Here is a 12,881-nt window from a genome sequence, read left to right as displayed (position 1 = left end):
GCAGGAAGGATCACAATTTTTTTATACAACAGATAGAAAGATAAATTGAGGTTTTCTACAAACAAATGCTAAAAAAAAAAATTGAGGCAGCAAACCATAATCTGGTATATACAATAAAAAGTTATTAGCAGTTGGTGACAGACAGATACATGGCAGGAGTGAGAACAGAATGGCCACATTTCAGGCTATTTGTTCTCATTGTATTTTGTGTATGTCCATACACACAGACACAAGAGACTGGAAAAAGGGACCAGACACTGGCTGCTCTGGATTTGTAGCAAAGGAGTGCTCTCACAGGCCTCAGTGATTACACCTGGGACCAAAGGCATCTGACTATTACATTGCACAAATCCTTTCCACTCTGTTTGACTACAGAAAGATAGGTGGGAGAATGGGAGGGAAGGTGAGCTTGCCAGATGGAGCTGATAATGTGTCCTGTTAAACTAACAGGTTATGTATAAACCCAGAAAGATAACACAGGACTATGCCAGGATAATCTGTTTGCTAATCTCAAGCAGAATTTGTTTTGCTACAATCAGACCTTTTTCTTGAGATGACCATGAGAAAGATGAAATGGCAACATCATGCTTTAGCTGCCTTATCCGATAAGGGTAGATGTAAGACTTGGACAACTCTAATGATATCAGAATCACAACAGACAGAAGCTGGGCAGAAGTACTACTATCTTCTGGTATCTCCTCATTGTTGTTGTAGCTTGTTTTATATGTGTGTATTCTTATTTGTGAAAACTCTGATAAAATATTAACTGCAAATAGGAGAGAAAGCAGAGAAAGAGAACAGAGCAGGACTGAGGAGAGACTTGGGAGCTTAATGAAAAAACAACTTTGCTGAAATCAGTCAGTGCAGGGATTAAATACACATCAAAACAAATGGTGGTGGTCCTGTGCAGGACTATGTCCTCTGTGTACCCTCCTGGAACACTTCTGGGGCAGATCTGCAGCAAATGTAAACTGACATAGTTGCATAGAAGTTAATGAAGTTGCCATTAATGGTTTACACAAATCAATGGTTTGACCCCTTTCATCAAGTTTCATTCTTTTCACCCCACAGAAATGATAATAGAAATCTGAGCTAGCTGAACCGAGGTGAGTCTAGGTTTTAGGAGTCTGAATAGAGAAAAGTTGAATAGTTCAGTAGTGCCCTACAGAAGAGAAGGGTCAATAGAAGGACCTAGCAGAGCACATTTCCAGCATGGTTGGTTATTACTGATTGAAGTAAACTGTAAGAACTGCGGAAGGACTAACAAGACCCCAACAGACTCCATCCGTAAGTTAGATAATTAACATTCCTGCAAACAAAACTGATGCTTTAGAAGAACAATAAACATTTAGAATGCAGTTACTAGACAGACCAACAGCAACTGTTTTAGATATTTTTAAGATCTATCCAGATGCTTTTTTTTTGGGAGAGAGACTGAGGTAGTGATAGCAAGGCAGTAAGAGCAAGATGATCTTTAAAGGGGATTGTTATGACACACTGACTCTACGGATGAACGTTTTGTTTCAGCTTGTTTGCCCCATATAATATTACTACTAGAAAAATGAGAGGGAAATTGTCAGTCATTTGCATTTTTTAATAATAGGAAGTGATTTTTTAATTCCCTTTTTTTCAGCACATTGTCACCACAGAAAACATGGTAGAAGACAAGGGGGTTTGCATTTTTTTCTTTTATCTTCTTAAAGATACTCATCAGTCACTGCAAACAAATGAGCAGGCTTGGCTGTGACTCTGAGAAGCTCAGCTTGTGCAAAAAAAGTAGTCAACATGCAAACCCTCAGGGCTGAGCTGTTTTTATTAGCTCAGTCTCCTCCGCCTTTCACAAAGTGGCCTGGAGGTAATAATTTAATCTTCCTGGATAGAGCAAGCCCAATTCATAGTGCAACTCCACCAGCTTTTTTTCATGTCAAATCAGCTGTGGTTCAGTCTGAGGATCTTTCTGGGCAGAGTGATGGCTCTGGCTGGGGGAATTACTCAGTTCTGTTTGTTGGCAAAACAGTACAGAAATAGAACAATCAAATGCAATTAAGCTTAATAGAGATAATTAGCAGGTTATTGCTTATCGTTAGAGAGCTCACCCTATGTACTAATATAAATTCATTTTTCATTGTGGACTGGTTTAGAAAAAGAGGTGTGAAATCTTGTATTCTCACCTAGTACTGGGAAAGGCACCTTTTGGCTCTTAAGTGGCACATAAAAATAAGCTCAAACTGAAACAGACTGTGGTATGGTGGCAGTTAGTCCTTCTAACTAGGCTCTTTCAGTATGTTGCTTTGCATATCTAGTAATATGGATATTATTTCATTATTATATATATATTAATTATTAGAAATATTTTAGTATCTTATCCTATAATACTGTATCTTATTTCGGAATTGAGAACATTGCACAACCTGGTAATAATTTCTTTCACATTGTATCTCCTTGTTTCTATTTGATTATTTCAATTTTCAAAAATATTTTTTGGGTTTCTCTATTTTTTTGTGTGTGTTTTAGTTTTGTTTCTTTTAGTCTGAAGATGGTACACAAATTACCTTTCTGGAGTGGGCAGTAGGAGATGAACCAGCTGAGTTACATGAACCGAATTACCATCTCATAATGTACTTGCTCATTATGCACATATATGACTTTTTATTGATCATATTTTAAATTGACCTGCGGGTAAAATATTATCTTACAGATTAAAACCATGCTTGTATTCTATCATCTTATGTGTAGCCCTGTAAAAAATAGTTTGTACTTGTGATTTAAATCAGTTGATAAACAGATAAATGCCCACAGCAGTATTTCTTCAAGAGGACACTCTTAACAAGTATCAAGTACACTACCTATTTTGCAGTCCACTTCAGCACAAAATGGACAACTGAGGCACTTTTGTTTAAAACACTTCAGAAGATACAGACAAAACACATTTTATCCATTCCTACAATATTGCAACATCACCATCAACTAACACAACAAGACAGAGATTTTGCTGTAATTTAGGAAAGTAATTTTTAAACAATCACTCCAGTACTTGCTTGGAAGTCCAAACGACTGAATATTGAATATGGATTATTAAGTCATTAGGGGAACTTTGAAAATTTTACTGAGAACTTGGACCTTTCATTTCTGCTACAACAGCAAATGTCGCAGCAGTCCTTGTTCAAGGGACTCAATAGCCAAACATTTGCTTAGTTCCACTGCAGTCAGGACACTTGCTGTATGCCGATGTACGGCATTCATTCAAAGTTCCTTTGCACTTTCACTGAAGACACAGCCTCAGCAAAACACAACCACACATCTTCACATCACCATCACATACATACTCCCTGAGGAGCTACTGAATTTCCACAGAAAAAATCTTGCTTGGATGTTGGAACCAAAGCATGTGATTAAAAAAATCCAAAGAACAAAACAGTTGCCTTGTTCTGTAACAAAATAAGCCCCCTTACATTTCACGAGTCTGTTCTAGCTCACAGCATTTTGCCACTGTTTTTGCCAATTGACGGGGCTGGCAAAAAGGACAGACACCAACTTAATACTAAAACAAACTTACTTTACTCCAGTTTAAAATAGGGGAAAAAAAAAAGAAGCAGCAAGGTACAGAGTTAAACAGGGTAATGCACCTAACCATTACTACATAAGAGAAAGCAGAGTGATTAGGAAACATACCTCACCAATTGCCCAAATACTTATCATCATCTGCATCCTGTACATCAGCTGGAAGCCCCATCACAGTGAAGGATCTTGAGAGCCTTTCCCTGGCAACTGAGAAGGCCTACACAGTGCACCCACTTACAGGTGAGGTACCATCTTTGCTGTGAGGGGGTCCTGCCTTTGTACAATCTAACAAACACATTACACAGACAGAAAGGCACGGGAACATCTGGTGGGTAAGTTTCACTTCGCATGGGCACATCCTGGATTTGGCCAGGATCTGAGATATGTCTGAGAAGCTGCTATTTTGGTGTTCTGCACCTGGCATTGAATTGTAGGAGCAAAAGTCTCATGGTCTTATTTCATGCTGATGTGGTACAGGTTGGGAAGTTCACTCAAAAATCAACTTTAATTTAAGGCTTATAATTTAAGCCTTTGTGTACAGCCACCTATTTCTTTCACCATAACACTGCTGATGCACAGCTGTGTCTCCTGGGCAACTAGAAGGGAGCTCCTTTGTTCAGGAAATCAGTTAGGTTCAACAAAAGGCGCTTACCTGCTCAAAAACTGAAATTACAAGGATTCAGCATTACTGTCAGTTAGAAACTCTGTGAAAATGTAGGCAGGATTTGTGATCTGCAAAGCATCAGAGTCAGCATGGGGCTGGAGCCTTGGGCACTTCCACATCTCCTTCACCCACGCTCCCACCAGGTGTTTTTCAAGGGTGGCTGAGTGCCGGTCACACGCTGACCGGCTGGCTCTGGAGGCTGACACTTGTGCCTGATGTCCCTGCCCTCACTACAGGTCCAGCTGCATTCACTGTTCTCAAGAAACTTCCTCTGGATGCCTGTGGCTCACAGCAGATCAAAGTGATGCAAAAGTAGTGGTTCAAAACAAAACCTGGTGTTATTAATCTGAAGGCTTACAGCAAGCAAATCATTAAAGTAACAAGAGCTTCGTACCTGGGTCTGAACAAAAGCATATTAGTTGCCTTCAGAGCTTGACATAGGTCTTTGCCACAAGGCTTCCATTCCAGTTTCTCTTTGTGTTCTTAGAGAACAGCCTCGTAACTAATCACCTTCATAACTTATCTTCCTCTGGACTGTAAAACTTGTTGGTTTTTTTTTAATATGTGCTGAGAAACTTGCCCTGCAAATACTCTTGTGCCTGTAAAACAGCATCTTCCAGCTGTTAATAATAATAATAATTATTATTACTGGCCAATAATTCTGTAGCTTTCTTGAATTTATTTTCCTAGAAGTGTCCTATCTAAGACTATTGCTTCATTTCCAGTTTGCTCCACATAGTAATCTCTCCTGATTATTCACATTAAGACAAAATATAAAACAAGAAAATTGAAATTTGTATTATCAAAACAAATAAAATGATTCCCCAAATCTTCAGAAGGTGAAAGTGAGATTTAGAACCACAGACTGGTTTGGGTTGGAAGGGACCCTAAAGCTCATCCAGTTCCAACCCCCCTGCCATCAGCAGGGATACCTTCCACTAGACCAGGTTGCTCAAAGCCTCATCCAACCTGGCCTTGAACACTTCCAGGAAGGAGCAGCCACAGCTTCTCTGGGCAACCTGGGACACTGTCTCACCACCCTCACAATAAAGAATTTCTTCCTAATATCTCATCTAAATCTACTGTCTTCCAGGTTCAAACTGTTAGCCCTCATCCTATCACTATGCTCCCTGGTAAAGAGTCTCTCCCCCTCTTTCCTGTAGGCCCCCTTTGCATACTGGGAGGCCGCTATAAGGTCTTCCTGGAACCTTCTCTTCTCCAAGCTAAACAACCCCAACTTTCTCAGCCTGTCCTCACAGGCTAGGTGCTCCCATTCCCTGATCATATAGTCAAAGCATACTTATTTTTTCTAAACAATTTTTTTTTTTAAGAACAAATTTATTTGTCCTAAAGAGACAGCTAAAAGATGAAAACACAAATGAATGGTAGTTGAGAGCGCATAGTCTAGGTTTCTTAAGAAATCTTCATGATGACTAGGAACTACTAGAGAAAATTTGGTGTTCAAAATATTTTCTCCACCTGCATTTCAGGTGAGCTGATTTGCTGTACGTTACTTTTTCCATTTAATATTCAAAGGCTAGCTTTTCCTGAAAATTTGCTTCAAAGTCAGGAAAACTTAAAAGACACTATTGCAATAAAACAAAAGCTGTATACACAGTACGGCTACTCAGACAAATGCCAGAATAAAGGAGAAGCAGCTTCACCCTTTATTTGCCTTGCTCATTTCTGGGGAATGCAGGGACTCCCCTTCCCTCTTGATGCAATCTCATGTAGCAAATTGGCGTGGAAGAGAAAATGGAGAGTTCATGCCTGGAGTCACAGTCTTTCCTAAATCTCAATTGCTACATTCAGAACAAAGGGTCCTTTTGCCCTTCTATTCTACCTGTCTCCTCCTAGACAAATTCTGTTTTCAGCTCTAACCTTGAAATATCACTTGTACAGCCAGCCATCTATGCCAGAGAGCTCATCCTCTGCTAAGCTAGTTAGTGCTCACTGGGAAAAAACACGCGCACAGCGCATGCAAGTGCCGGAGGCATGAAGTGGGCATTGCAAAAAGCATATCTGCGTAAGAATGCTCAGAATAGGAATAAAATTAGTTTGTGATTTATGAAAGATTAGAGCTGAGATAACACATACTGAATCTAGCATATGCATGTAGCAGATATTTCTTGCCTGGTGTTGGAGGTCATCTGGCAAGATCTGGCTACTTTTGTTGACATGGGGCAAATCATGCCAAGCACAATTCCCCAAATCCCCAGTTAGTACTTCAGTTCCTTCATGCCTAGCCAGAGAGCGCAGACCAAAGGATTGGGACAGACTTCACCAGTACAGATCAGCCAGTCAGTCAGGGGCTGGCAAACTGAAAAGTCTAGCTGTTTGTTCTAGAAAATTACCAAATGGATTGCTGTGGAGGTTTCCTGTAGGGCTAGAACAACAATTTTGGTGGGACACTCGCATCTTACATGCTGTGTTGCAGTACAGAACAAACACATCTTAAATCTGCCATGAGAGCAATGAAGGCCCAGGTAATTCAGCCAAATTTTTGCCCAGTGAAAATACTTCAAACACCTACACAAAACAAAATCTGCACAAGAAGCCCATGATGCTGTAGAGTACAAGAGAAAGTAAATGAGTTCTACTTACTTGAACACAAATACATGTCTTTGTCCTCACAATGATGTGATGTAGAGTTTGTTAATGAGAAGTTTGCCCTAAAAGGTCAAATTGTGATTCGTGTTGCAATTAACACTGAAATTCCCCTGACTTCAAGTGCAATGAGATTTTTGGCTCTAAGTTTATTATTAAACTTTGAAAAGCCACCAGAGCTGATAAAGGCTTCAGAGCTGAAGTGGGTTGCCAGTTGCAGTAAATTATTCATAGGAGCTCGTTTATCATGTAGCAAAAAGTTACAGTAAGATGTTCAACTTAACACAGGATGATTATCTGAAGGATAAATTGCCAACTCCCCACTGGAAGTTTAAAGCAATACACACCAATTTTCAGCCTCACAGCCATTTGTAATTCTTATGGCAATGTTCCCAGATGAAATCACGCTGGAGACTGGTACATGACTCTGCATTTATAATGAACAAACTTAATGTTCACCACCAGCAGTATTTATTTGCTATCCTGCTTTTGGCATAATAACTATGAGGGATAAGAAGCCTGATTCACCACTACTTTAATTCCATTTTTGAACCATATTTTTCTTCAAATGAATCCATAAAGTCATTTATTGTCAAGAATAATACATTAACATATTAGGTCCAGAGTCTCACAGCAGACTCATACTTGACTACAATCACATCACTAAGATAAAAATCAAGCTTTTCCCACTTACTATTCATGTAGGAAGTGACAGGAGAGAGAGAGGCTGTGCTGTCCTGTAGCCACAATCAGCATCATGGCTGCATCTTGTGCTGTCCTAAAGGACTTACTGCTGAAGAAGTACAAGCATAGTAACACAGTCTGAGAATTACAGAAAGCTACCCCTAAGCCACAGGTCAACCTTTAGAAGATTCACATTATTTTTCTGAGGTAGGTTTTCAGCTGGTGCAGCCTGATGAGACAACTTTAAACCAGTTACAACCATATGTTATCCATGTTGAGGATCTATTCACTATGAAACTTGTCTTACTGGTGAGCTGACAAACAGCTAGTATACCAAGGGTAGCAACACCATAATATAGGCTTAGATTGTAAAGCGTGTAAGAAGGAAATTACTCACTATTTCACTTCAGTGTTTAGATTTGTATCTACTGAATTAACTCAGCAGCATACTGATTGTCTGACCTACTTGCTCTTCTTCATGTCTGTGCACTAATTAACTTCTGAACTCTCAGCAATGATCAATATTTGATAGCAATAAAACCTAGGTGCTCAGAAACTTTAAATAATATAATGTGATGCTATAAATACAGGCTTAAAGACACAAAAATGTTAAAATTTTAATAGCAAACAGACAGGAACTCAATGCTATACTTTTTAATTTAAATTCATGAACCTATATTGCAGTGGAATACCTAATTCTGATGTTCCCTACTTTGGTATTCTGCTTTGGTTTTATTTAAAACAAGCAAATAAAAATCCTTTTGCTTAAGCTCCACTTTTGAAATTGAATAGAACTGTCAGTCGTTTTTATATATGCTTTCAGTGCTTCCATAGTTTTTCTAATGCTAGTAACTACAGAATAACAAGACCTGAATGAAATTTTACTTGATTCACTTCCTACAGCTTCTCTTGGTTTTGCTCTTATCTCTGTACAAAGTTCTCCACAGCTCTTCCACGGGAAAAAAATTAAAAAGCAGTAAAAAAAAAAAAAATAAAAAAGGAACCTTTCTAGCATGGACAACTGTGTTCTTTTTTAAAAAAGCATGCTGTTTTACGGCTCCCGTGACTTTGTCCTATCTGAATTTTCATTTTCCCTCTCCCACCAACCCCTCTTTACCCTTCACAGTTTTCTTTGTGGATTCCTAGAGAATTCCTTGCCTTTCTTACCCTGTTTTTTTCTCCTTCAACACATACTCATCTACAAACTCACTCAGCCATCATCCCCATATGCTGGTCCATCCTCCTTTACACCAGAGCTCACTCCTTCTGGCCAAACTAAAATCTGAGCTAGTTCATTGCCATCTGTCTGTAAGCATTTGGTAGCTCAGCATCAACAGGTTTAAAAGCAGATTTTTACCTTTTCACAGCCACACCCAAGTGCTTCACATTACTATGGGCATAGTCACATCCAGGTAATGCATTTATATAACACACTTCATCTTTAACCTCTTCCAAAGTAATCAAATCTTGTTACACAGCCTTTTTTTCCTGCAAAACATCCCTAAAATACAGCTTTTCCACTCAAAGTTGACCCTTGCTGGCTTCCCTCACTGATGTCAACACTAATGCCCTCTTCAAGTGCATCCTGAATGCTTTTGAAAAACTTGGGTCTCAGGTTGCCTTTCAGGAAGGCAATATCCTTCCACTTGTTCTGTTTTCCATGCTGCATAAACTGCTTGTCTGCTTTTTCAAAGCCCTTCTGAACCTCTCCTCTTTTTACTTATCAGCCTAGCAAGTATCAATAGGTTATCTTCTAACTCCTAATCAGATCAGGATTCTGGCCTTCACTGGTTACACTTTTCAAGCAAATATTCCTGGAAGCTAGTGGAAGTAATGCTGGCATCTTCCAAGGAACTTATCTTCCTCTGCACATTCCACAGTATTTCCCTTTTGCTCAGGTGTCTCAAAAATCACCCCAAAAAACCCCAACCAAAAAATAACTTTGCTGATGTACCAAAAGCATTACCTGAGAATGCTGTCAGTACCTCATAGCATTCCTTTCTCCTCTCTGCCTTAAATACTCTAGCCTACAAAAAGTAAAAACATTATTCCTTAGTTGCAGAGGATGTATTTCAGCCTACAGTCTATCATTTCAGCTGATTTGTTTTAAACTTTATTGTTGGTCTCTCTGTAGAAACTGACAGAAGCTCATGAAATTTTATCCAACCCCACTGTATCCTAAAAGCAGATTTCATTCCTGAAACATTTTTAAGCCTTCCAAGGCAAGTGGAGAAATATCTGTACCTTAATAGAAATGGCACTTTTCCTGCCCACCAAATGTCTTGAAGTAGTGGCTCCACTGTTTGCAGGGTGACAGCAAATGACACTCAGAGCAAGAAGTCAGCATCTAGAATTTAAATGAAGAGTCTATATACTATGAACTCATGCAGAAACTGTAGCTTCAATCCTGCCTGTGTTCATGAATAAATGGCAAAGTTCACAAAGCTCTGCAAATAAAATTGAAATGTTTCTCAGGCTGGAATACTGTGCGTACATCCCAGAGATTCCTCCTTTCTTCTGGTCCCCAAGAAAAGGGCAAAGAAAGAGCATCACCCGATACATTTTCATCACTGAATGTAATTTAGTGCTAGTAACATTTTTTAAAGGAAAGGTAGAAATGAGAAACAATATTAGAAGTAACCATGCACAAAGATTTCCTACCAAGAGTACTTAAGTTTTAAAAAGACTTTATAGACTAGGAACAAATAAATAAATAAAACTGTTTAAATACAGAAAACTGCTATCATGCCAAGCAGGACATTAATGCCAATTCAACTGTTCAAGCTGTGTGGGAACAGCCTTACTATGCCTGGCTGAGTGAGCGTCGTTTCTCCTGTGACCAAGAACACTGCCAACTTCGTATTGTGTCCCTTGCACAAAACTTTGGCAAGAAATGAAATGGTAAACACTGTGATACACCAACGCACATTGCTTAATTGTGCAAAAATAGTACAATATCTCCCCCTGTTTTCATTAATTAGGGCTTGATTTCTGGGGCCCTTAATCACACTGTGAAGACTTGTGTATGAGCTTAGGCCGTACAGGTACCCACAGACCGAGTAGAAGAGGCTCAGCTTTTCTGAGTAACAGCTTATCGGGTGGATGAGGCAGCAAAATAAAACCAACTCTAAAACCAGGTTGTTTAAATGACCTTCAAGTACAACAGTGAATAGCTAAAATAGCTACACTAAGCTTCAGGCTGCCGAGGCATCGCTAGGCTGTGAGGCTAAGCTGCCTTCATCATGAAAGATAGATTATGTCACAGATTTTTCCCTGCATTTTCTGCCTGTATTATTCTGCCTTTATGTTATTATCTGAGGTAGATTATCCTGTAATGGGATCTGCAGGACACAGACCTAAAGAAGAGGAAAAGCCCTCTGTCTTGCTGTATAGAATTAATAAGAAAACTAGGCACATCAGTCACTCATAATTAAAGGTCACTGAATATTCACAATATAAGTAATACAGTTCTTTCAGGACTCTTTTAAGTAAATTCATTTTACAACATCTTTTTGATTGTTCCAAAACAACAACAATTACTACTGTTATCAGCATCCTAATTTGCATATGAATCCAAACACTTAAGAAGGATTATTACATTGTACAATAAACTGTTTAGTGATTTGTACTATTTTGCACAGCTGGTTGTCCCCAAAGCGCAAATTTGTGTCCCCAGGTGGGCCCTTTAGGAGCAGATCCTCCCTAGGAGTGCAGGGGGGACGGGCACAGGCTGGAGAAGGGGCCACTCCTGCCCTGCCCTGGGAAGGAGGGGAAGACAGCCCATGCTCCGACATAGGAAATGCCGTGCTAAGGCGCTGCCATGGGGAGACACACCGCTGCAGTCCTGACCCACGCACCCACGTCAGACTGGCAGGAACCCGTTCCTAGACACTTGGCTCCAAGGCCCAGGTAGCCTGTGCAGAAGCTTAAGACACAATTCAATATCGCATCCTGTCCTTTCCACAACTGCTTCAAGGCTCTAGTTTTCTCAGCAATAAGGAGATTTCTCCTACACTGAACCTCTGCTTACAGTAATATTATTACATGGGAAAACCTATTTCACTGAGTGGGTTTCTCCGTATTGTACATGTATTATGTTGGTCTGTGAATTAAATGTAGCAAAACCACAAAAAAGCATTTGCTGAGCTAAATTTAACTCAAAGCCACATTAATTGCACTTTGCTTTTCCCCAGACAAAACCAGACTGGAGTAAAATGTCGGATTTTCAGTCAACAAACTGCTGGTCCATATCCTTCCTTGGTACACATCGGGAGAACAGAACTACAGCTAACTGCAAGTGATTTCCTTTGGCATGCTCCTTTCAAAAAATATTGTTACTCCCCTAAGCAGAATCACAGGGCAACTTGTCAGATAATCTCTAGTAAAACTCACTCCATGACTTGAAACTTGTTAGACTCAGAGTAGGAAAGAAACTGGGAGAATTAAAAATTACAGTACTGACTTCTTGGAAATTCCAGATGAAATCTCATAGTCTGCTTCAAGCCAACTGAGCCCTTTCCTTGTGAACTAAACTGCATCAGCCCTAAAAGCAGGTACCAGAAAATCTGCTTCCTGCAATATTCAAACAACCTGGGAAATGAATAGGAAAGCTGAGGCACGACAGGGTACATCCTCATCTGAGATGCTGAATCAGACTAATGTACCTGACCCCGATATAGTGCTCAATTCAATCTGACCTGCTAAGATCTGACTGTGGAGATTTATTACGATTTTGTGCTTGTAGTCATTGAAGGGAAGAAAAACATTCTGAAGACAGGGCAGAAAAACAATCTGAGCCCATGTGGACCCATCTGTTTTCGCATCAGAGAAGTGAAAGCAACATGTTCCCATCACACGCTTTCCAGCTTTTAGTTTTCAGGCATGGAGAAAAAGTTCTTCCATTTTGTAAGATTAGAACTATATACATGCACAACTGCTCCTGAGCAAGCCTTTTCAGGTTTTTCACTTAGCTGTCCTACCTTTGAGTAGGAGGTCAAATTCTGACATCTCTCCCTAAGCATCTCTTCATAAGTGCTCCTGAATCTTCTGCACAAAGCCTGTTTTTGCAAGGGAATTGTTTTAACTAATTAGCGTTTCTTAGATGACTTGGATCCATTTCCACTTGTGATACAAACTGCATCCTATTCACAGGAGAATTGCTCTTTATTTACATTATTTTGATGCTTTCTTCCCTCATCAATCGACTTAATACTAATGAAGTCAAACTTCCCGAGACTGCATTATCTCAAAATATGTACATGAAGTGATTAAGTGCCCTCTCAGTAATACTGTTACTGACCTAACATTTTCTACAGCACATGGGGCACCAGATTTGGTCTCCTGGTTGCACCAAGTATGTCTCTGA

At 39.7% G+C, this 12,881-nt stretch overlaps 1 protein-coding gene across 1 annotated transcript in view; it reads right to left on the bottom strand.

Moving 5' to 3' along the window:
- Positions 1-12,881, bottom strand: part of LOC104527427 (polypeptide N-acetylgalactosaminyltransferase 18) — a 109,585-nt gene that overhangs the window by 16,060 nt on the left and 80,644 nt on the right. The gene's annotated exons all lie outside the window — the stretch shown is intronic.

This window comes from Antrostomus carolinensis, unplaced genomic scaffold, assembly GCF_000700745.2.
Source record: "Antrostomus carolinensis isolate BGI_N321 unplaced genomic scaffold, ASM70074v2 scaffold7367, whole genome shotgun sequence".
Classification (NCBI taxonomy): Eukaryota; Metazoa; Chordata; class Aves; order Caprimulgiformes; family Caprimulgidae; genus Antrostomus; species Antrostomus carolinensis.
This window is presented reverse-complemented; position numbering and strand designations above follow the sequence as displayed.